The 18931-nt window shown below is 46.2% G+C and overlaps 1 protein-coding gene across 2 annotated transcripts in view; it reads right to left on the reverse strand.

Annotated features, from left to right (window-relative positions):
* LOC144769485 (uncharacterized) overlaps positions 1-18931 on the reverse strand; it is a 53475-nt gene that overhangs the window by 23308 nt on the left and 11236 nt on the right. The window contains exon 2 of one of the 2 annotated variants that reach the window (XM_078653708.1): positions 10939-11056. The exons of the other annotated variant lie outside the window; for it this stretch is intronic. The gene's annotated coding sequence lies outside the window, so the exon portion shown is untranslated. The remainder of the gene's footprint in view (positions 1-10938; positions 11057-18931) is intronic. 2 annotated transcript variants of the gene reach the window in all.

The raw sequence follows: 18931 nt of genomic DNA on the forward strand, positions 1-18931 counted from the left end.
AAACGGGGGCTTTATAATGGAATAACGTGCATACTGAGAAACGTGGCAACATAACTTTACATAGGCCTGATATTCGTAGTATTCACGAGGACTGGAAACCGACATACTAGAGGGGGACACAACTGTAATTGCGTCATTAATCGGACATGGGGAATAACATATGCATATTGGTCATGCACACATAACATATGATGGATGAGGCGTAGGGACACAGAACATGGCAAAATTTACTTTTCCACATTCCCTCCTTGTCACTACGTTTCCATCAGGAAACATCAATATTCATGATACCATCTATCATTTCATACAGTATCATTTGCTCGTCCCGAATTGTCTTGGAACGGGATTTAGAACGGGGCTTGGGACTAGGAATACAAGAGGTAGCACACATGCTGCAAATCGCAGGGCCACATTGTATACAGAGGCAGCAGCTAAATATGATCGCTACTGCTATACTTAGAAAGGACAGGACTTTCCATCCCCAGGCGGAAATTATATTCCAGAACCAACCTGACCATGTCCAGGTGCCTGGATCTTGGTGTAACAGATGGGCAATTTTATGGAGTCTGGTTATAGCTGAATAAACAGACGGCGCGTTATTTGGAATGAAAATGCAGCAACTAGATCCGATGACTCTACAGGCCCCGCCCCTATCGGCCAGTATGACGTCAAGGACGAGACGATTTTGCAAAACGACAAATCTCATAGCAGATTGTTCTTCGGTTAAGTTACCTAGAGCAGAGGCAGTCTCATTTACTACAGCTTCAAGGGTTCTGGTTAACCTACGGATCAGTTTACTATTCTGGACAGGTCCTACGAAAAAGAAGAAACCTTTATTGAAATCTGTATACTGTTCTAGAGTAGTTTCAGTATAATCGACAATTGGGGACTCCCTTCTATGTCTAATGTGTACTAGATGTGTGTTTCTGTGATAATCAGATGGGGCTAGGAAAACAGGTGGCAGTAGGAAGGCAATGTAACAGGTTCCCTCCCAATCGAGGGGCAGACGGACATATGCAGTTTGACCACAAATAAAATAAGAATGACGTGAGGCTTTGAAAACAGATTTCCCACTGTCACTATACTTGATAACAGTAGTACATTCACTATGTCCTACGTGTACAGAACCATAACTACGGACACATAATTCACCTTTAACTGGTAATACTGAAATAGCAGGTAAGTCTGGAGTAGTATCAGACTGAACATTCAGGACCATGAAATTCGACGAATAATTACCTAAATTATATACTTCATTTTCTAGATCTAAACCTGTTCTGTGGGGGAGACCTTGCTTGTCTGGGAAACATGTACTGTTAAGAAAAGACATATCTGTTGAGGATGACGTTAACGTGGACCATGCTCCACACGAACCATTATGTGAAAATGGATAAGGAAAGAGTGGCAGAACTCCCTTCGGTGTCTGGAAAGGGGGGAGTCGACCACACACCCAACAATTAGTGGCATTGCTGGTCTGGTGTGAATAATGTAACATACGAATAAATGAGTTGTTGCGCATAGCGAGGCGGTATGAATATTCGTGAGGAGGCAGATCACTAAACGTGTGCTCTACTGTAGCATTAGCAGACATATTAGCATGAGGAACTGGAAAATACAGATAGAACGCATAGCTAGTGCAGGAAATCATAATGCTGATGAATAATATGAAACTTAGAAAAACGATACATTGAATTGAACTTCGACTGACTCTCTCACTATGGGGGTCTATTTTATACATGTCAGAAACAATCTAACCGTTTCACCTAGGGGAGGACTTATACAATCAAACTGACTGACTTATTTTACTAGACCTGAGCTTTAACTTATACTCCTGTTGCGGAGTTTTCTCTAACAAGGGAGGGGTTGTAATAATGTCTTGTGCGGGACAGTCCTTAAGAGCAATATTCTGGCAGTCTTTCGAATCCTGGGAAATGTTTTTAGAAACGGATTTTAATCCTTTAAAAAGTTTAATATGAGAAAGGTGGATCCATCCTTTTCTGCCTTCCAACTTGACGGCGGTACGGGTGGTCAAGAGGACCTGACGTGGCTCCTTCCAACGTGGTTCCAGCGGACTTGATCTGTCAAAATTTCTGATCATCACCAAGGAGCCTGGAACGATCTCGTGCGGTGCCACCTCGGTATTGTCTGGAAATGCGGCGGCAACCTGTGAACGACATGAGTTGAGGGCAGACATCAAGGAAGCTAGGTAATCTGTCAGCATATTACATGAAACATCGGTAATACTTCGGGGTCTAGGAGTACCCCACATGTTAGGGGGGCGGCCGAATATGACCTCATACGGGGACAGACCTGATCTGGAATGTGCGACCATGCGCATATAAAACAAAGCGACTGGCAGAGCTACTAGCCAGTCCACACCTTTTTCTTTACAAACTTTGGCAATACGGATTTTCAGGGTCTGATTATGTCTCTCGACTAGACCGGCTGCTTCAGGATGGCGTACACAATGGAACTTCCACTGGTACCCTAACAACAGGGAAACATGCTTCATTAACTCTGAAGAGAATGGCTGACCGTTATCAGAATATACGACTCTAGGGAGTCCATACCTAGGGAAAAATTCACGAACCAACTGCTTGGCAGTGGTCGCGGCTGTGTAATCTGGGACTGGATATGCCTCTGTCCACCTGGACAAAGCGCATACAACTACAAGGACATACTTGAAACCTCGACATCGCTCCATCTGAATATAATCCATCTGGAGGACCTCAAAAGGGTGGTCAGGGGGCTGGAAACCACCTTGTTCCACCGGGACACTTTTACCTGGATTAAACTGACAACATATCATACAGGTACGGACTTTCTGCTTGGCTGCAGCTCGTAAATGCTTGTTGAACCAAATGTTCTGGATACTATCTAACATAGCTTTTTCTCCTAAATGTGCTGGACTATGTGCGGTACTGATAATGACTTGAACCATAGAATCGGGGAGAAACCATGTGGCTCTACCCTTCGTTAACCATCCTTGATCTGTCTGGACCCCTCCTTGTTCAGACCATTTCTTGATTTCATCGGGAGTAGCATGTAACTGGATATCTATGACATCTTGAGTAGGGTCCTTAACTGTCATGCATGTAGTCGGATCTGGAGTATGTGTCTGATTAACTGGAATGTCTGGAGTCTGTGCTGTAAGCTTGGCTGTGCGATCGGCTAGATCATTACCCTGGGAAATAACGTCAGTAACTTTCGTATGTGCTTTGCATTTCATGATAGCAATAGATGTCGGTAAATGTATGGCATCTAACAGGGCTTGAATAAGGAGACCATGCTGAATCTTGGTTCCATGAGAAGTCATAAAATCTCTCTCCTGCCAGAGCACTCCGAAGTCGTGTACAACTCCGAATGCGTAACGTGAATCTGTGTAAACATTAACTTTCAGGTTCTTGGCGTGTATACAGGCTTGTGTCAGAGCAACTAGCTCTGCTGCTTGAGCGGACAGAGTGTCAATACGGTGTGTCTCAATAACTTCGGTGTCAGTAGTTACTGCATATGCTGCGACTAATTCTCCTGTACTAGTTCTCATACATGAACCATCCACATAAAGTGTCAGGTCAGGATCTGGTAACGGAATGTCTGTCAGGTCTTGTCTTGGCTTTGTCGTAATGTTAACTACTTCCACACAGTCATGTGTGTCTGGATTTGAATTAACTGATGGTAACAGTGTAGCAGGATTCAGAACGTTGCAGCGTCTTATTTCTATGTGTGGCTGGAACAGTGTCAATTCATAACCTGTTAAACGTGCAATTGTCAAGTGCTGTGTTTGTGTTCGGTTTAAAAGAACTTCTACGGAGTGTGGAACTTGTACTGTCAGGGAGTGTCCTAAAACTATGGAATCACTTTGTCTGATAGCTAGTGCTGTGGCTGCAACTGACTTGAGGCACGCAGGCAACGCCTGGGCGACTGGATCTAGTGTGCTCGAAAAATAAGCACAGGGCTTGTATTGTCCTGCTTGATCTTGTGTGAGAACAGATAATGCTGTACCTTCGCGTTCAGTAACGAAAAGTGTAAAAGGCTTACTGTAGTTCGGTGTGGCTAGAACTGGAGCTTGACATAGGGCTTTCTTTAACTCATTGAAACTAAGTGTATGGTCAGATGTCCAAGGGAGGACAGTCGATACGGCTGCCTCCTGTGTCGTTAACTGTATCAGTGGCTTGGCTAGAAATGCATACTGAGGAATCCATTGTCTACAATAAGAAGTAAGGCCGATAAAGGCACGTACCTCCTTCTGGGTTCTGGGCTGGGGAAGACTCGCTATTAACTGGATACGGTCTGGTGTCAACTGCCTACCCTCTTGGACAGCAAGTGCCCTAAGTATACCACTTGCTGGACACAGAATTGAAGCTTCGAAGGTGACACCTTGTGCCCCATCTCGGCAAGGAAATACAAAACTGTCAGTGACGCTCGCTCGCAGTCACGTTCAGAACGGGCTGTGATCAGTAGATCATCGACATACTGGAGCAGGGCAGTGTCAGTTGGCATGTGAATGTTGTCTAGTTGTCTCTTGAGTGCTTGACTGTAAATACTAGGGCTTTCTGTGAAACCTTGAGGAGCGCGTGTAAACATATAGCTTCTTCCATTTAAACAAAATCCGAAAAGAAACTGGCTGTCTGGATGAATAGGAACACTAAAAAATGCATTCTTGAGGTCTATGACAGTGAAGAACGTGGCTTCGGAATCAATAGCAGTTAACAGGGAAGAGATATCTGGGACTACTGGGTACTGAGGAATAATACATTTATTAAGCTCTCGTAAATCAATCACTAATCGATATACTGGGGGTGCATTTGGATCAGTACGTTTCATGACTGGAATGATCGGAGAATTACATACATTGGAGTCAGTTTCTACAACTACTCCTTGAGCAATGAGCTCGTCAATAATTTTGGATAAGGCTGCTACAGCCTCGGGTGGCAATCTGTACTGTCTGATTCGGGGTAACACTACACCTGGTTTGAGAGTCACACGATGGGGTGTGATTTGCATGTAACCTACATCAGTTGGACCTTGCGCCCATAGATGCTGTGGAACATTAGACAATCTTGAATCAAAATCTCGTAATACATAGTGACCCTTAAAGTCACGTAGGAACAGACGTATTCCCTCTGGGGAACAGCAAATAACTGCACCTAACTCTTTCAGTGTCTTAATGCCTAACAGATTTTCTGGACATGACTTAGTAAGTAACAGATCAGTAGTGCGGGACAATGGACCTACTTCTAGAGTGACTGGCTTTGATATCTCATTAACTATTGGCTTTCCTGAAAATCCAAGGGAAACATTTCTTGAGCCTGAGAGCGGAGCCCCTGGAACTTCGGCGTGACTAATTGTGGTCCTACTTGCCCCTGTATCGATCAAAAACTTTCTGTCTTTCCCTAATACTTGACTGTGAACATAGGGACCTTCTTGATCTACAGGTATCTCGATGAGAGGCAAGCCTACCTCCCTCTCTAGGCTGTTTCATGAATATGGCTGGTACTCTGGATACTCAGACTGTGCATACTGGTACATCTGCGATGTAACGTGCTGTGTTGCAGCGATAGGCTGCGGTGCTGTAACTGTCTGTGGTGCATTCTGTGACTGAGGAATCTGTGAAACTTGTTCTTGTCTAGGCGGACGTGGTCTTTCTTTAGTCTTACCAGTAGCTATGTTATGTTTCAGAACTGCACACTCGTTTATAAAATGACCTGGCTGTTTACAATAATTGCAGTTCCCTTTAACGGGAGCTGCAGGATGACTGGCTTGATTCGGACCCCTCTTCTGACTGTCTTGAGGAACAGATTGTGCAACTAGCACTTTCATTTTCGTGTCTTTCATACGTTTTCTCTCGTGTTCTTGCTCTTCCCTGATTCTATTCTGGTGATACTGGAGCATCTGGAGCATCTGGGACGGAGTATTTGCTTGCCAGGTGCTTTCGACTTTCAAAACTCGATTTTTAATTTGTGGACTTGAATTCTCGACTAATTTAGTAACGAAAAGGTGAGGGTATGACTCACTACTTGTCTTGAGACCACTATTGATACTGAAACATTTCTCAAATCTAGAATAAAAATCACTAATATCTTCATCTTGTTTCTGTTTACAGGCTGAGATTGCATCCCAGTCTTCTTTTCTCGTTGTCAATAATCTGGGTAAAACTTGAATCAATAATTCTGGTAATTCTTTACATCTATCTCCAAGACCGGTACCTGGTACTCGTGCCTTGTCTTCAGCTTCTAGAACTGCCCAATCGATCTTTTTCTCTCCCACCTCCCATTCCTTTTCCTTTAGCTTTTCATACACCCCTGCGGGTAACAGGACCTTTAACATTTTAATGATATCTGGGTAAGTGTATTCTCCCATACGGAGCATGTCTTTTAATTCTCTATGGAACCCTGCTGGATCTTTGTCATGACAGGGAATTAATTTCTTCATTTCAAGAAGTTCCATCTTTGAAATCGGAGTGTATACAAACACTCGTTGCATTTCGCCACCCGTCCCTCTGACTGGGTGGACTTCTCGTAACGGATTCTGTCTGTCTATGTAAAATGATTTACTTTCTGGGGGTGAGACATGAACAAAATGCGGGTTCAAAAACGTTCTATATTTGTGGCGCTGTTCTAGAATGACACTAATTAAATCGGTACCCAGACCTCTCCATCTATACTGGAGTAACTCGTTCAGGACATCATGTAACGGGCCTGGATCAGAGTGTTGACCCTCATACAGAGTAATGAGGTGCTGGATCATATACATACCCACCAGTCGCTGCTCGGCTGGGGGCAGTTTCAGAAACATTTGTGCCACTATTTCGTCTGGAAAAGTGGTAGAATCAGTAATCCATCGGACTGCTGATCGGGCTAGTTCTTGTTCATGCATGGTACTTAATTCACTGTAACCGACTCGTGATTTCAGAATATGGTCGGTAGCTTGGAATACTTGTTCTAGAGAACCTTGTTCTGGCGCTGAATGATGAAAAATAGACTTGGGTTCTAGGTGTAAATGGCGATCTGGAAATCTGGATTTTCCTACATACGCTATTCTGGCGGGATTCTCGTTCTCTTCCTCTTCAGGATCAGAGATACTTTCTTTCTCGCTTACTTGTGCTGCTTTACGCTGTTCGTGTATCTTTATTATTTCTTTACGAATTTTCTTGTACATACTCTCCATAGCACCGACGGTCTTGTGCTTACCCTCGGCTATATTATCACTCCACCTTGTCAGAATTTTCATCTCGGCGGAATCTTTAGACGGGTAATCTTGTTCTCTTATTGGACAATTGATCAGGAACTTTAATATCATGAGCTGAATCTCGGCTTTCCTTTGAGACATAATCTCGCCAATACTTTCTGGATCATCCCCTGTACGGATGAAACGATATATTCTGTCTAGATCTTCTTTCATATTCGGTAAGGTGACTAGATACTCGGTCACTCTCCTTACACGTACGGAATATAAAACCATATTATACTCGCCTGGGACTGCGTCATAGACACATTCGTTAAGGGTTTGCCTGATTTCTGTAACAGACTGATGTTTGGGCGTGCGCTGTAACGCTTGAGCATGTAATTCGAGTAATGTTAAACGCTTGTGTGGCGGCGGGGTTTGAGGAAGACCTCCTCCTGCGGCCCCTAGACTAGAATCGTCGACTGACATTCTTCGCCCTGGCAGGGTCGGTAATTGTAACGTGGGCTGGACTTGTATGGCGGGCTGGACCGGGGGTACCGTAACAGGTACTCCGGTGTCTGGAAGAGCAGGAAGTGCCTGATTTACAGGGACTGGCGGAGCGCGAACAGGATTTGCATATTCTGGGACTGTGTCGTCCAGATAGGACGAAATAAAAATATCAGCTGCGGTCGGTTTGTGACGTAGCTTGGTCGGAACTAACGGTGGCGGGAAATTACTAGATGCCTCTGGGGTCGCTTTTGGCAAACCTTCGGCAAGAAGAGGATACATACCCCTAATAAGGGCATGCCTCTGTCTGTCTGACTGTTCGGCTTTGACTTGTTCACCTATCTCGATTAATTCTCTTTCTTGGGCTCGTTCCTGGGATTCTCTACTTAACTCTGACTTTCTGACTTCTTTCTCGGTCCTTCTATGAGCTTCCTTACGCCATAACTCGATGGCATCTTTCTGTGACTGTCTGGCTTTCTTTTTCCATAATGCTTCTTCTACTCGCATGATACATTCGGCATCCCATGTACCCGATACGGGCCATCTATACTTTTCTTCTAACTGTTTGGTATACTCTACCCATAAATCTAGATACATTATGGCGCTTATGCCATGTGTCTGATACATAAAGTGACCTGGACTGTCCCTAGGTGGGACAGGAACCGCTTCCTCTAACAGACCCTTTCTAGTTTTTAACTGACGTAACTTGGAAAAGAGCGGCATGACTGAACTGTAATCTGGACACAATACAATACACAATGAAAACACGAAATCACATCACACTCATACCACAACATTAAAATACATGAAGAACATTATAAATAACAGTTTGAACAGAATATTACCTGGAATACTGAGAACAGAAATACAAGAATTTTTCTCGAGAACGGAACAGACTAGAGTTACTGGATGCACTGCTGTAACAGTACGGAACATACCGGTCCCATAAAGGAACGCATCAAGACCCGTATCCACCTAGGTGAACACTTCGTTTGTGAGTCTGGGCACCACCAACCCACGGACCAGGAGTCAATTTAGATTGGTCCTGTCTAGATACTACCCCAGCAATGGTACTCACCGGGCAGCACGGAACGGAAGGCCTCGGACTGGACTGGATTTCTACGACGACGAACTTCGGACTTCAGTTACGGGTGGGCCTCCGGATACCTCGGACCTTGGACTCTCGGCTTGGGCTCTGGTCGGGACTCGCCGCGTTCCTCCACCGTCTCGTTCGGATGCTGGACCGCCTCCTCCGTCTCCTCCGTGGGCCTGAGGGATACTTGGAGCAGAAATATCTGCCAGTGCACGGTATGGTTCCGTCACGACTGCAGAGGGTCAGGGGGTCGGCGTGGCTTCACCGACGCGTGGGGAAAGGGCAAGTCCCTATTCGGGCGCCATTATGTGGTATATAAATAAATAATACCGGATCTATTTTTGAATGAATGAATGAATAACAGATAGCTCAATAAAATAAGAGTCAAGATTCGAGGTAGTAGGAGTTTCTGCAGGTTTATTACAGCATAAGGACAGGATCAGGACAACCTGCATAGGAACAGAGGTAACAGGGCCCAGCAGGACAACTGGGGCCCAGCAGCTGCCGGGGCTTGATCTGGGATGAGCGCGCTAACTTTTAATAACAATCCATCAACTTATATACATAGCGCGAACACATAGCATTACATTGCAGTAGGCGTAGCAGTGGGTGGAGCAGAAGGCGTGACGCGTAGCAGTCGCGAAAGATAACAGTAAAAAGAGGTGTAACTGGGAGTATACTTAGGCATGTGATGAAAACGTAACAGAATATGTCATGAATGGGCGGAAACTTTGGAGGGGGCTACCTAAGGAGCCGGGACCTCTAACCTAATGGTGCGCGTAAACTGGCAATGACGTATCACTAGGAGAAGCTGGGGGCTACGAACTCTGTGCTAGGAGCAGAGACTAGAGTCTGGAGGGTCGGAGCGACATGTACCTAAACCCTATCTGGTATCTGATGTTTAGGGAACATGTTGATATAAACTAGAAGTCATGAGGGGAAAAGCTAACTTGACTCTAAGACTGGACCATGCATTATTCTACATGTAGTGCGTGATGAAGAATATTAAATGACCATTAAATGCAGTATTTCTCTAACGTGGAGCCGCATAGGCTAGACAATGACGGAAACTATTGATGCAGTTCAGTAGCTTAGGAATGCAGAGAAGGAGGACTGAACTGATAGCTGGAACTATAACATACTTTTGGCAGACTCAGAGGCAGAGCCAAGCTGCACCGGGCACTGCGAGGCAGGAAGTAAGTGAAGGGTCGAGGATACAGGTGGGGGCTGTATCGCTCCTCAGCGAGGCTTTCAGGAGACAGGAGCTGAATCTGATATCCGGGCCCTTTTGAGGCCTGGAAACGGGGGCTTTATAATGGAATAACGTGCATACTGAGAAACGTGGCAACATAACTTTACATAGGCCTGATATTCGTAGTATTCACGAGGACTGGAAACCGACATACTAGAGGGGGACACAACTGTAATTGCGTCATTAATCGGACATGGGGAATAACATATGCATATTGGTCATGCACACATAACATATGATGGATGAGGCGTAGGGACACAGAACATGGCAAAATTTACTTTTCCACATTACACATAGTATTCCAGACATCAAGTAATTAACCGGAAGGATACAACGGTTGCTATCTGAAGAAGGTGACCTTCACACGTAACGAACACCGTGTGGGGAAAAGCCCAATTTTCTTTTTCCCCTCAGATGTTCACAAACTAAATGAGGTTCTCTTTGGGTCAGAAATTGAAGCATTCAGTGTCCTCAAACTGTTTGGAAGAATTAAAGTGAACTAGCCAACTTATGTCTTTCTAGGTTAACAACAAAGTGAATTATCAAAAGTCAGCAGTCCCAAAGTACAATTCAGAAGAATGGGAAAAGGCTTGTCTTGACTTTCATAATATAGAGATATAGTTTTGTGTAACTGAAAGACTGGAAATTTGAATGAATCTAGTTCTGAGATTGCCATCAACTCCAGAACTTTCATCCTCCTTTGAGACCCGAACTTTCATCTAGAGGGCCGTAATGACTTAAATTCAAAAACCCTCCTCAAAAGCCTCACGAACCCCAACCTTACTCAGCACATCACCAGATCCACCCACACCGCCAAACACTTCCTGGCCCCTCTCTTCTCCACACTAAACGACATCAGAGTCTACAAACAAAAGAAGCCTATCACCTGAACTGACAACACCCTTTTGGGTTTCAAGCTCACCATCTTGGATCACAGGAGGTCCACCAACTCTGGACAGGCTTGCTGCTGCTGGAAGAAGATCTCGGAGAAGGACTGGGCTTCTGCACTCTCCATACACCTCTCAAAGCACACCATGAACCTAGTGGAAGATATCCAAAACTTCAATGAATGGATCACTACCTGCACCAATAACCTGGCCCCCCTCCAGCACAGAAAAAAAAATTAAGATCAGCAAGCCAGCTTGTACACAGAACTCAGGATGACAATGCAGCACTGTAAGCACCTGGAAAGCAAGTGGAGAATGATCCAAGACACCGCAGACTATGACGTCTTCTTATCTGCCCTGACATGCTTCCACCAGCATGTCTGAAATGCCAAGTGAACAGCCCCCACCCAAAGCATTAAAACCAGCAACAAATAAATCTTCTTCATGATCAGAAAATTCACAGTGCTGCAGCCACCACCAGCAACATCTCCCCTTACAGGACCCATTGCAACAATCTCTGTAACTTCTTTTGGAAGGCAATCACATCCACATACGCCAACTTCAACCTTCAATCTGACTCCAGCAACCTCGCAGCCAGTCTTCCAATCTCAGCTAAAGAATGGGCCATGACTATGTAGAATACCATCACCACAAGCGAGACTGCCGCAACCATGAAGACCATCCACTCCTGGGCCCCGTTAGACCCATGCCCCCACCAAACTTTCAAAAAATGTCTAACCACCATCAGTGAAGTCCTCACTCCCATCCTGAATGACTCCATCAATGTGGTCCTCTTCCCAGAAACCTGGAAGCAGGCAGAAGTCACCGCCCTGCTGAGGAAACCCTCTGTGTACCTCACCAAACTATCCAACTACTGACTAATCACCCTCCTATCATACATGGCCAAAGTCCAAGAGAAAACCATCAAGAAGTGTCTGACCAGCTACTTCGTGAACCACCAGCTTCTCAAGGCCACCCAGTCTGGATCCTGCCCAAGCAGAGTATGGAAACAGAGCTCATTGAACCTACCAACGCCATGTGCATGATCCTACACAGAGGCGAGAGTACGGCCGTCTGTATGAGAGTAGGGTCTGCTTCCTATGGTCACCCCCACTTTTTGCTGTGATTTTCTGGTTTTTCCACTTTAGACTTGCTGTGGCCCTGCTAATCAGACCCACAGCCCAGCTGTTCTCTCCCTAAATTCATACCATGTACTTTAGGTACATACCAGATTGGTTACTGGGTCACCTTTGTGAGCCCCTGTATAGTGTACCCAAGGTACCCAGGGCATAGGTGCATCCAAGGCCTACCAAGGGCTGCAGCATGCATTATGCCACCCCTGGCTGACCCTCCAAACTGACACCACAGGCTGATCACTCAGCTTGGGTAAGGTGGTGTAATCACCCCATACTTAGATATAGTATATCTATATCTACCTTATATATAAACACATATGTACCTATAAGTCACTCCTATGGAAGGCCTCGATAATCCTGGAGGCAGAGTGCTAGGTTGTATGTGAGAGGGTGCCCTAGCATGAGCTGAGCCCTTCTATAGCTTTTGGAACCATCTCCTTATAGCGGTTCTATGATATAGCCATACGATATACTCTTAAGTGCATTATAATCCTCGCGGTTAATGCTAACTTTGGTTTGGCTTTATCAAAATATGTTGTGTAAGGTGTCAAACACTTTGGAATACTACCCCCCCCACCAGTTCTGGCGGTGGGGGTAGCATTCCACCCTTCTAGAGGGAGAAGACATGTAGTTACTGCTAACCCCGGTTAAAGTAAAACAGAGCCTCAGCATCACAAAATGGATGATGCTGCCAAAGACACGAGTCTGACCTCCTGCTGCTGGGGGGAAACTCCAGCAAGGGAGGCCTGAACAATAGGTTTCCTGGCACCTCCCCAGACAGCCTGTAGTGTATTGGGGCAGGGTGGGCTGCATTCACAGATGCTTTTCCAGACACTGCCTGGGGCACACCAGATGCTCCATGCATAGCCCGGTTCAAACCAGTTGCTGGGGCACTCCAGCCCCGCTCTGGTGCGAAACTGGACAAAGGGAAAGGGGTGTAACCTCCCCCTTCCCAGGTCCACCCATAGGAGGGACCTAGCAGGTAATCCAGCCCCTTTTCTTAGTATAAGTGTAGGAGCTGCGTCCCCAGAACTTTAGATTATCCTGGCAGGAAACTTTGATACAGAACTCTTGGACCTTCGACGAAGAAATCTCCCTTGAGGCACCACCAACTTCCCGGTCTGCTCTGTCGACGCTCCCGCCGGAACCCAAAGACTCAGAACTGGACTTCCAGACTTCTCAGACTCCGACCCACATCCACAGCAAAGATGAGATCCATGGCGGACACGAGAGACGTGGGACCAGACTCCCTGGACATCCTGCATTTTGCTAACTGCATCGACTCCTGAGGTAACTCGAAGTTGTGCATTGGGCACGAGAAGCCCCAGACCCGAGCGCCATTTGCACCGAAGCTCAGCCCTCCACATTCCACGAGTGCCGCGTGGGGCCAGCTCCTGCATTTCAGCTTGACACGTCTTCCCGGTTCCTAGTCCGTTGGCTTGTGAGCCCTCTGAAGACTTTCTTTTGAACTTACTCTGCTGGCCTGGTTGCTCCTGCTTCCCTTCAAAGGAGAAGCGCCCCAGACCTTGCTGGTCTCACTCGAAGCCAATCTTCACTTCCTGCGTGGCTTGCTTTTGCCAAGGCTTGTTGGGTCCGCTCCGGATACCGATGCCGCAGACAGTCAGATCCTTCGTGGGACAGCTCGAATCCAGCTCCTGGTCATTGTCGACAACTCCTGGTACTCGTGGCTGCAGAGACAAGCTTCACCTCTTCACCTGAGATCATCACGACATCCCATGGTTCCTTCCTGGTACCTTCCTGGTCACTGGCTAGTGACCCAGACTCTATCCCCTCTGCTTTCAGGTTCTTCAGATCTTCGATCCACTCTTGGATCCACCTGGACACTTTTCCTCTGGTCGCCTGCAGCACTTCTTTGCAGATCTCCATAGAAAACATCGAAGAAACCCGCCACCAAAAGGCACCTATGCACCCGGCTTCCCTGGGTGAGGTAACATGAGTACTCCGGTGCTCCGGTGGGTCTTGACTCTCGAAGTGTCCTAGTATAAAGGGGTTTTGTCATAGTCCATCCGGAAGTGCCCTTAAACAGTAACTTTGTAACTTTTTTGTTCTCCATTAAAAGTCAATGGTAACTCGCAACTGTGTTTCCACACTGCACGCGTCTCCCATGGGTCGCCTACTTCCTAAACTTTGGTTGTTTAGTGTAGCCCCAGTGATTCCCTAGGCCCTAGGCCTATTCACTATTCCTGTAGTGGCTCTTATACCACTATTTTAGTATATGGTTTGTGAGGCCCCTGGGGCAAAACTGTATTTGTGCAACTTATCGTATGCTAATTGAGTAACTTGTGATGTACTTTTACCTCTGACATCATAAAGAGTCCAGAGGGGTTGTGTTTAGAATAAATACATATATATTTGATATATAACTTGTGTGGTGTCCTTTCATTTGGTATTCAAGGGATTATAATTGGTAAAACAAACAGCTTCACATGCTCTTTGGAGTCTTACCCTAAGACTGCTGGTCCATGCTACCACTAGGATAGCTTGTCTATACGGTTGACTTTACAACCACCACCAATAAGGGTCGATTTAGACTGGTGCAAGGTGCCACTAGAACTAGTGACATCATATGCCAGGCTAACTACTCACATTGGTGTGCAGTGGATGGGATAAGAGCTTGCATTTGTTTTTCCATATAATCTTGCAATATCATTTAAAAGATCACATTAAGGTACCAGTAGGTACATATGAATCAAGTCTTATAATACTTTAAGTTCTACTGAACTTAGCAGTTGTAGGTGGTAAGGGCTTAGCACACCCTAACTACAACTCTAGCGAGGTTTTAGTAGGAAACATTTTGTGTAGGTAGGTGCACACACCACACCTCACTAGAAAATGTCCTTGGATGTAGGGCTTAGTGTGCCTCTGCAAGAAGCTGACCCTCCCAGGGCACCTTCTAAATATGATACATTTGCTTTTCAAGAGCTGAGAAGCCTATGTTCAGTCAGGAAACTGAGACAAGGACAAAGTCCAACCTTTAACCACCTAGTGGATATCCTAGTGGCTTATGATGAAGAAAAATCATCAAACCAAGGTAACCAAGGTAATGTAGAGGGGGGCCATCCCTCAACAGAGGATCCCACTGATGAAAATCATGTGGACTCTGATGCTGATGTAGATGCCAGCCAGGTAGAAGTCAGGGAACTAAACAAGGCTAACCTAGACCTGCATGGGACTGAGAATGGAAGAATCCAAACCAGATCCCCAGGTAGGCCTAACACTGGGCACAAAAGAAGAAGGTCACTCTCCAGTGATTCCAACCACTCTGGTGACTCAGTAGGGACCCTTGCCTCAGCTCTAGGGGAGAATGACGTCCCCTCATAGAAGAGAGCATAAAGCTAGGATGAGGGAATCCAAGCTTAGAATCAAGAGGCAAGAAATTGCCCTTGAGAAAGAGACCATGGCTCTGGCTCTTGAGAGAGAGAAAATTGTGTGGACTAGAGTCCACTGGTAGCAGCATAGTACCTAGAGATAGGGAAAGGTCTCATGACCATAGAAACCTGAATAAAATTGTGCCCCCCTATCAGGTAGGGGATGACATCCACAAGTGGATCACTGCTTTAGAGAGGGCCTGCAAAGTACAGCAGGTACCCCAGAGTAAGTGGGCAGCAATTTTATGGCTCTCCTTTGCAGACAAAGGTAGAGATAAGCTCCTAACAGTTAATGAACAGGATGCTGACAACTACACTGTCCTGAAGAGTGCTCTGATAGATGGGTTTGGCTTAACCACTGAGCAGTACAGGTTGCTGTTAAGAGATACCCAGAAGACACAGACTCAGGACTGGACTGACTTTGTAGATTGTGCCACTAAGGCTCTGGAAGGCTGGTTACTGGGCGGTAAAGTAAGTGACTATACAGGATTGTTTAACCTTATTATGAGAGAACAGATTCTTAATAATTGTCAGAACCAGTTATTGCATCAGCACCTGATTGACTCTGATTTGACCTCTCCCCAAGAATTGGGTATGAAGGTAGACAAATGGGTCAGTACCAGGGTGAAGCAGAAGGTCCAGAACCAAGGTGGTGATCAGAAGAAGCAAGACCAAAAGGGCGAGGAGAAAGCAAAAGAACAGAAGTCTTCTCAAGGTGCCCAAAAAGCTTCTACTGGTGGGGGTCCCCAACAATCTAAAAAGAAAGAAGGTCCTAAGAAACCATGGTGCAAAGTTTGTAAAGTAGCTTCTCACTGGACAAGTGATTGCACCAAAAAGGAGGCAGCTCCAGCCAGACATCTGACTTGACAGCTGGCTACTGGCAAAACAGACTAGCTGATGATGCAAAAGCCAAAACAGCATTTTCAACCCCAGGAGGTCATTATCAATTTGTGGTAATGCCCTTTGGTCTGATGAATGCACCTGCCACATTCCAAAGGTTGGTGAACCAAGTCCTCTCAGGTCTGGATAACTACTGTGCAGCTTATCTTGATGATATTGCTGTCTTTAGCTCCACCTGGGAGGATCACCTGATCACCTGAAGAAGGTTTTAGAGGCCCTGCAGAAGGCAGGCCTAACTATCAAGGCTACCAAGTGCCAGATAGGGCAGTGTCAGGTTGTATACCTGGATCAACTGGTAGGTGGAGCTCAGGTTCAACCATTGGAGAGCAAGATCCAGACCATAAAGGACTGGACTGCTCCCACAACCCAGACACAGGTCAGAGCTTTCTTGGGCCTGACTGGGTACTACAGGTAGTTTGTCAAAAGTTATGGGTCTATTGTGACACCTCTCAATGACTTAACTTCAAAGAAAATGCCAAAGAAAGTTCAGTGGACAGTAAGCTGTCAAAAGGCATTTGATGACCTGAAGCAGGTCATGTGCACTGCACCTATTCTGCAAAGTCCAGACTACTCCAAGGAATTCATTGTTCAAACAGATGCTTCCGAGTTGGGTGTAGGTGCTGTTCTTACACAACTGAATAAAGATGGTGAAGACCAGCCAGTAGCTTCTATTAGCAGAAGGCTGACCCCTAGAGAGAAACGTTGGTCAGCTATTGAGAGGGAGGCCTTTGCTGTGGTTCGGGCCCTGAAGAAGCTGAGGCCATACTTGTTTGGTACTCACTTCAAGATTCAGACAGACCATAAGCCCCTCTTGTGGCTAAATCAGATGAAGGGTGAAAATCCCAAACTGCGTATGTGGTCCATTTCCTTACAGGGGATGGACTTTACAGAGGAACATAGACCTGGGACTGACCATGCCAATGCAGATATACTCTCCAGATATATCCACTTAGAACATGAAGACTCAACTGGTCAAGGTTTATTTAATGTCCCTATGGTGGGGGGAGATGTTGTGTAGGAGAGTAGGGTCTGCTTCCTATAGTCACCCCCACTTTTTGCTGTGATTTTCTGGTTTTTCGACTTTAGACTGGCTATGACCCTGCTAATCAGGACCACAGCCTAGCTGTTCTCTCTCTAGATTGATACCATGTACTTTAGGTACATACCAGATTGGTTACTGAGTCACCTTTGTGAGCCCCTGTATAGTGTACCATAGGTACCCAGGGCATAGGTGCATCCAAGGCCTACCAGGGGCTGCAGCATGTATTATGCCACCCCTGGCTGGCCCTCCAAACTGACACCACAGGCTGATCACTCAGCTTAGGTAAGGTGGTGTAATCACCCCTTAATTAGATATAGTATATCTATATCTACCTTATATATAGACACATATGCACCCATAAGTCACTCCTATGGTAGACCTCGACAATCCTGGAGGCAGAGTACTTGGTTTTATGTGAGAGGGTGCCCTAGCATGAGCTGAGCCCTTCTACAGCTTTCGGAACCATCTCCTTAGAGCTGTTCTATGATATAGCCATACCATATACTCATAAGTGCATTATAATCCTCTCGGTTAATGCTACCTTTGGTTTGGCTTTATCAAAACATGTCATGTAAGGTGTCAAACACTTTGGAATACCACCCCCACCAGTTCTGGTGGCGGGGGTAGCATTCCACCCTTCTAGAGGGGTAAAGACATGTAGTTACTGCTAACCCTGGTTAAGGTAAAACAGAGCCTCAGCATCACAAAAAGGATGCTGCTGCCACAGACACGAGTCTGACCTCCTGCTGCTGGGGGAAACTTCAGCAAGGGAGGCCTGGACAATAGGTTTCCTGTCAAGGGAGGTACCAGCTAGCAGGTAATCCAGCCCCTTTTCCTAATATACGTATAGGAGCTGTGTCCCCAGCACTTTAGATTATCCTGGAACGAAACTCTGATATAGAACTCTTGGACCTTCGACATTCTATTCTGACTAGAAGGACTGGACTTCCAGACTTCTCAGCCAGCAAAGCAGAATCCCGTGGCGGACACGAGAGACGTGGGACCAGACTCCCTGGACATCCTGCATTTTGCTAACTGCATCCCATCCTGAGGTAACTAGAAGTTGTGCATTGGGGCACAAGAATCCCCCGACCCGAGCGCCATTTGCACCGAAGCTCAGCCCTCCACACTCCACGAGTGCCGCATGGGGCCTGCTCCTGCATTTCAGCTTGACACGTCTTCCTGATTCCTAGTCCGTTGGATAGTGAGCCCTCTGAGGACTTTCTTTTGAACTTACAATGATGGCCTAGTTGCTCCAGGCTTGCTCCAGATTCCCTCCAAAGGAGAAACGCCCCAGACCTTGCTGGTCTGACTCAAAGCCAATCTTCACTTCCTGCGTGAATTGCATTTGCCAAGGCTTGCTGGGTTCGATCCGGATACCGATGCCGCAGACAGCCAGACCCTTCGTAGGACAGCTCGAATTCAGCTCCTGGTCATTGTCGACACCTCCTGGTCCTCGTGGCTGCAGAGACAAGCTTCACCTCTTCACCTGACATCATCGCGACATCGCCTGGTTCCTTCCTGATACCTCCCTGGTCACTGGCTAGTGACCCAGACTCTG

Source organism: Lissotriton helveticus, chromosome 1_1 (assembly GCF_964261635.1).
Source record: "Lissotriton helveticus chromosome 1_1, aLisHel1.1, whole genome shotgun sequence".
NCBI classification, from domain to species: domain Eukaryota; kingdom Metazoa; phylum Chordata; class Amphibia; order Caudata; family Salamandridae; genus Lissotriton; species Lissotriton helveticus.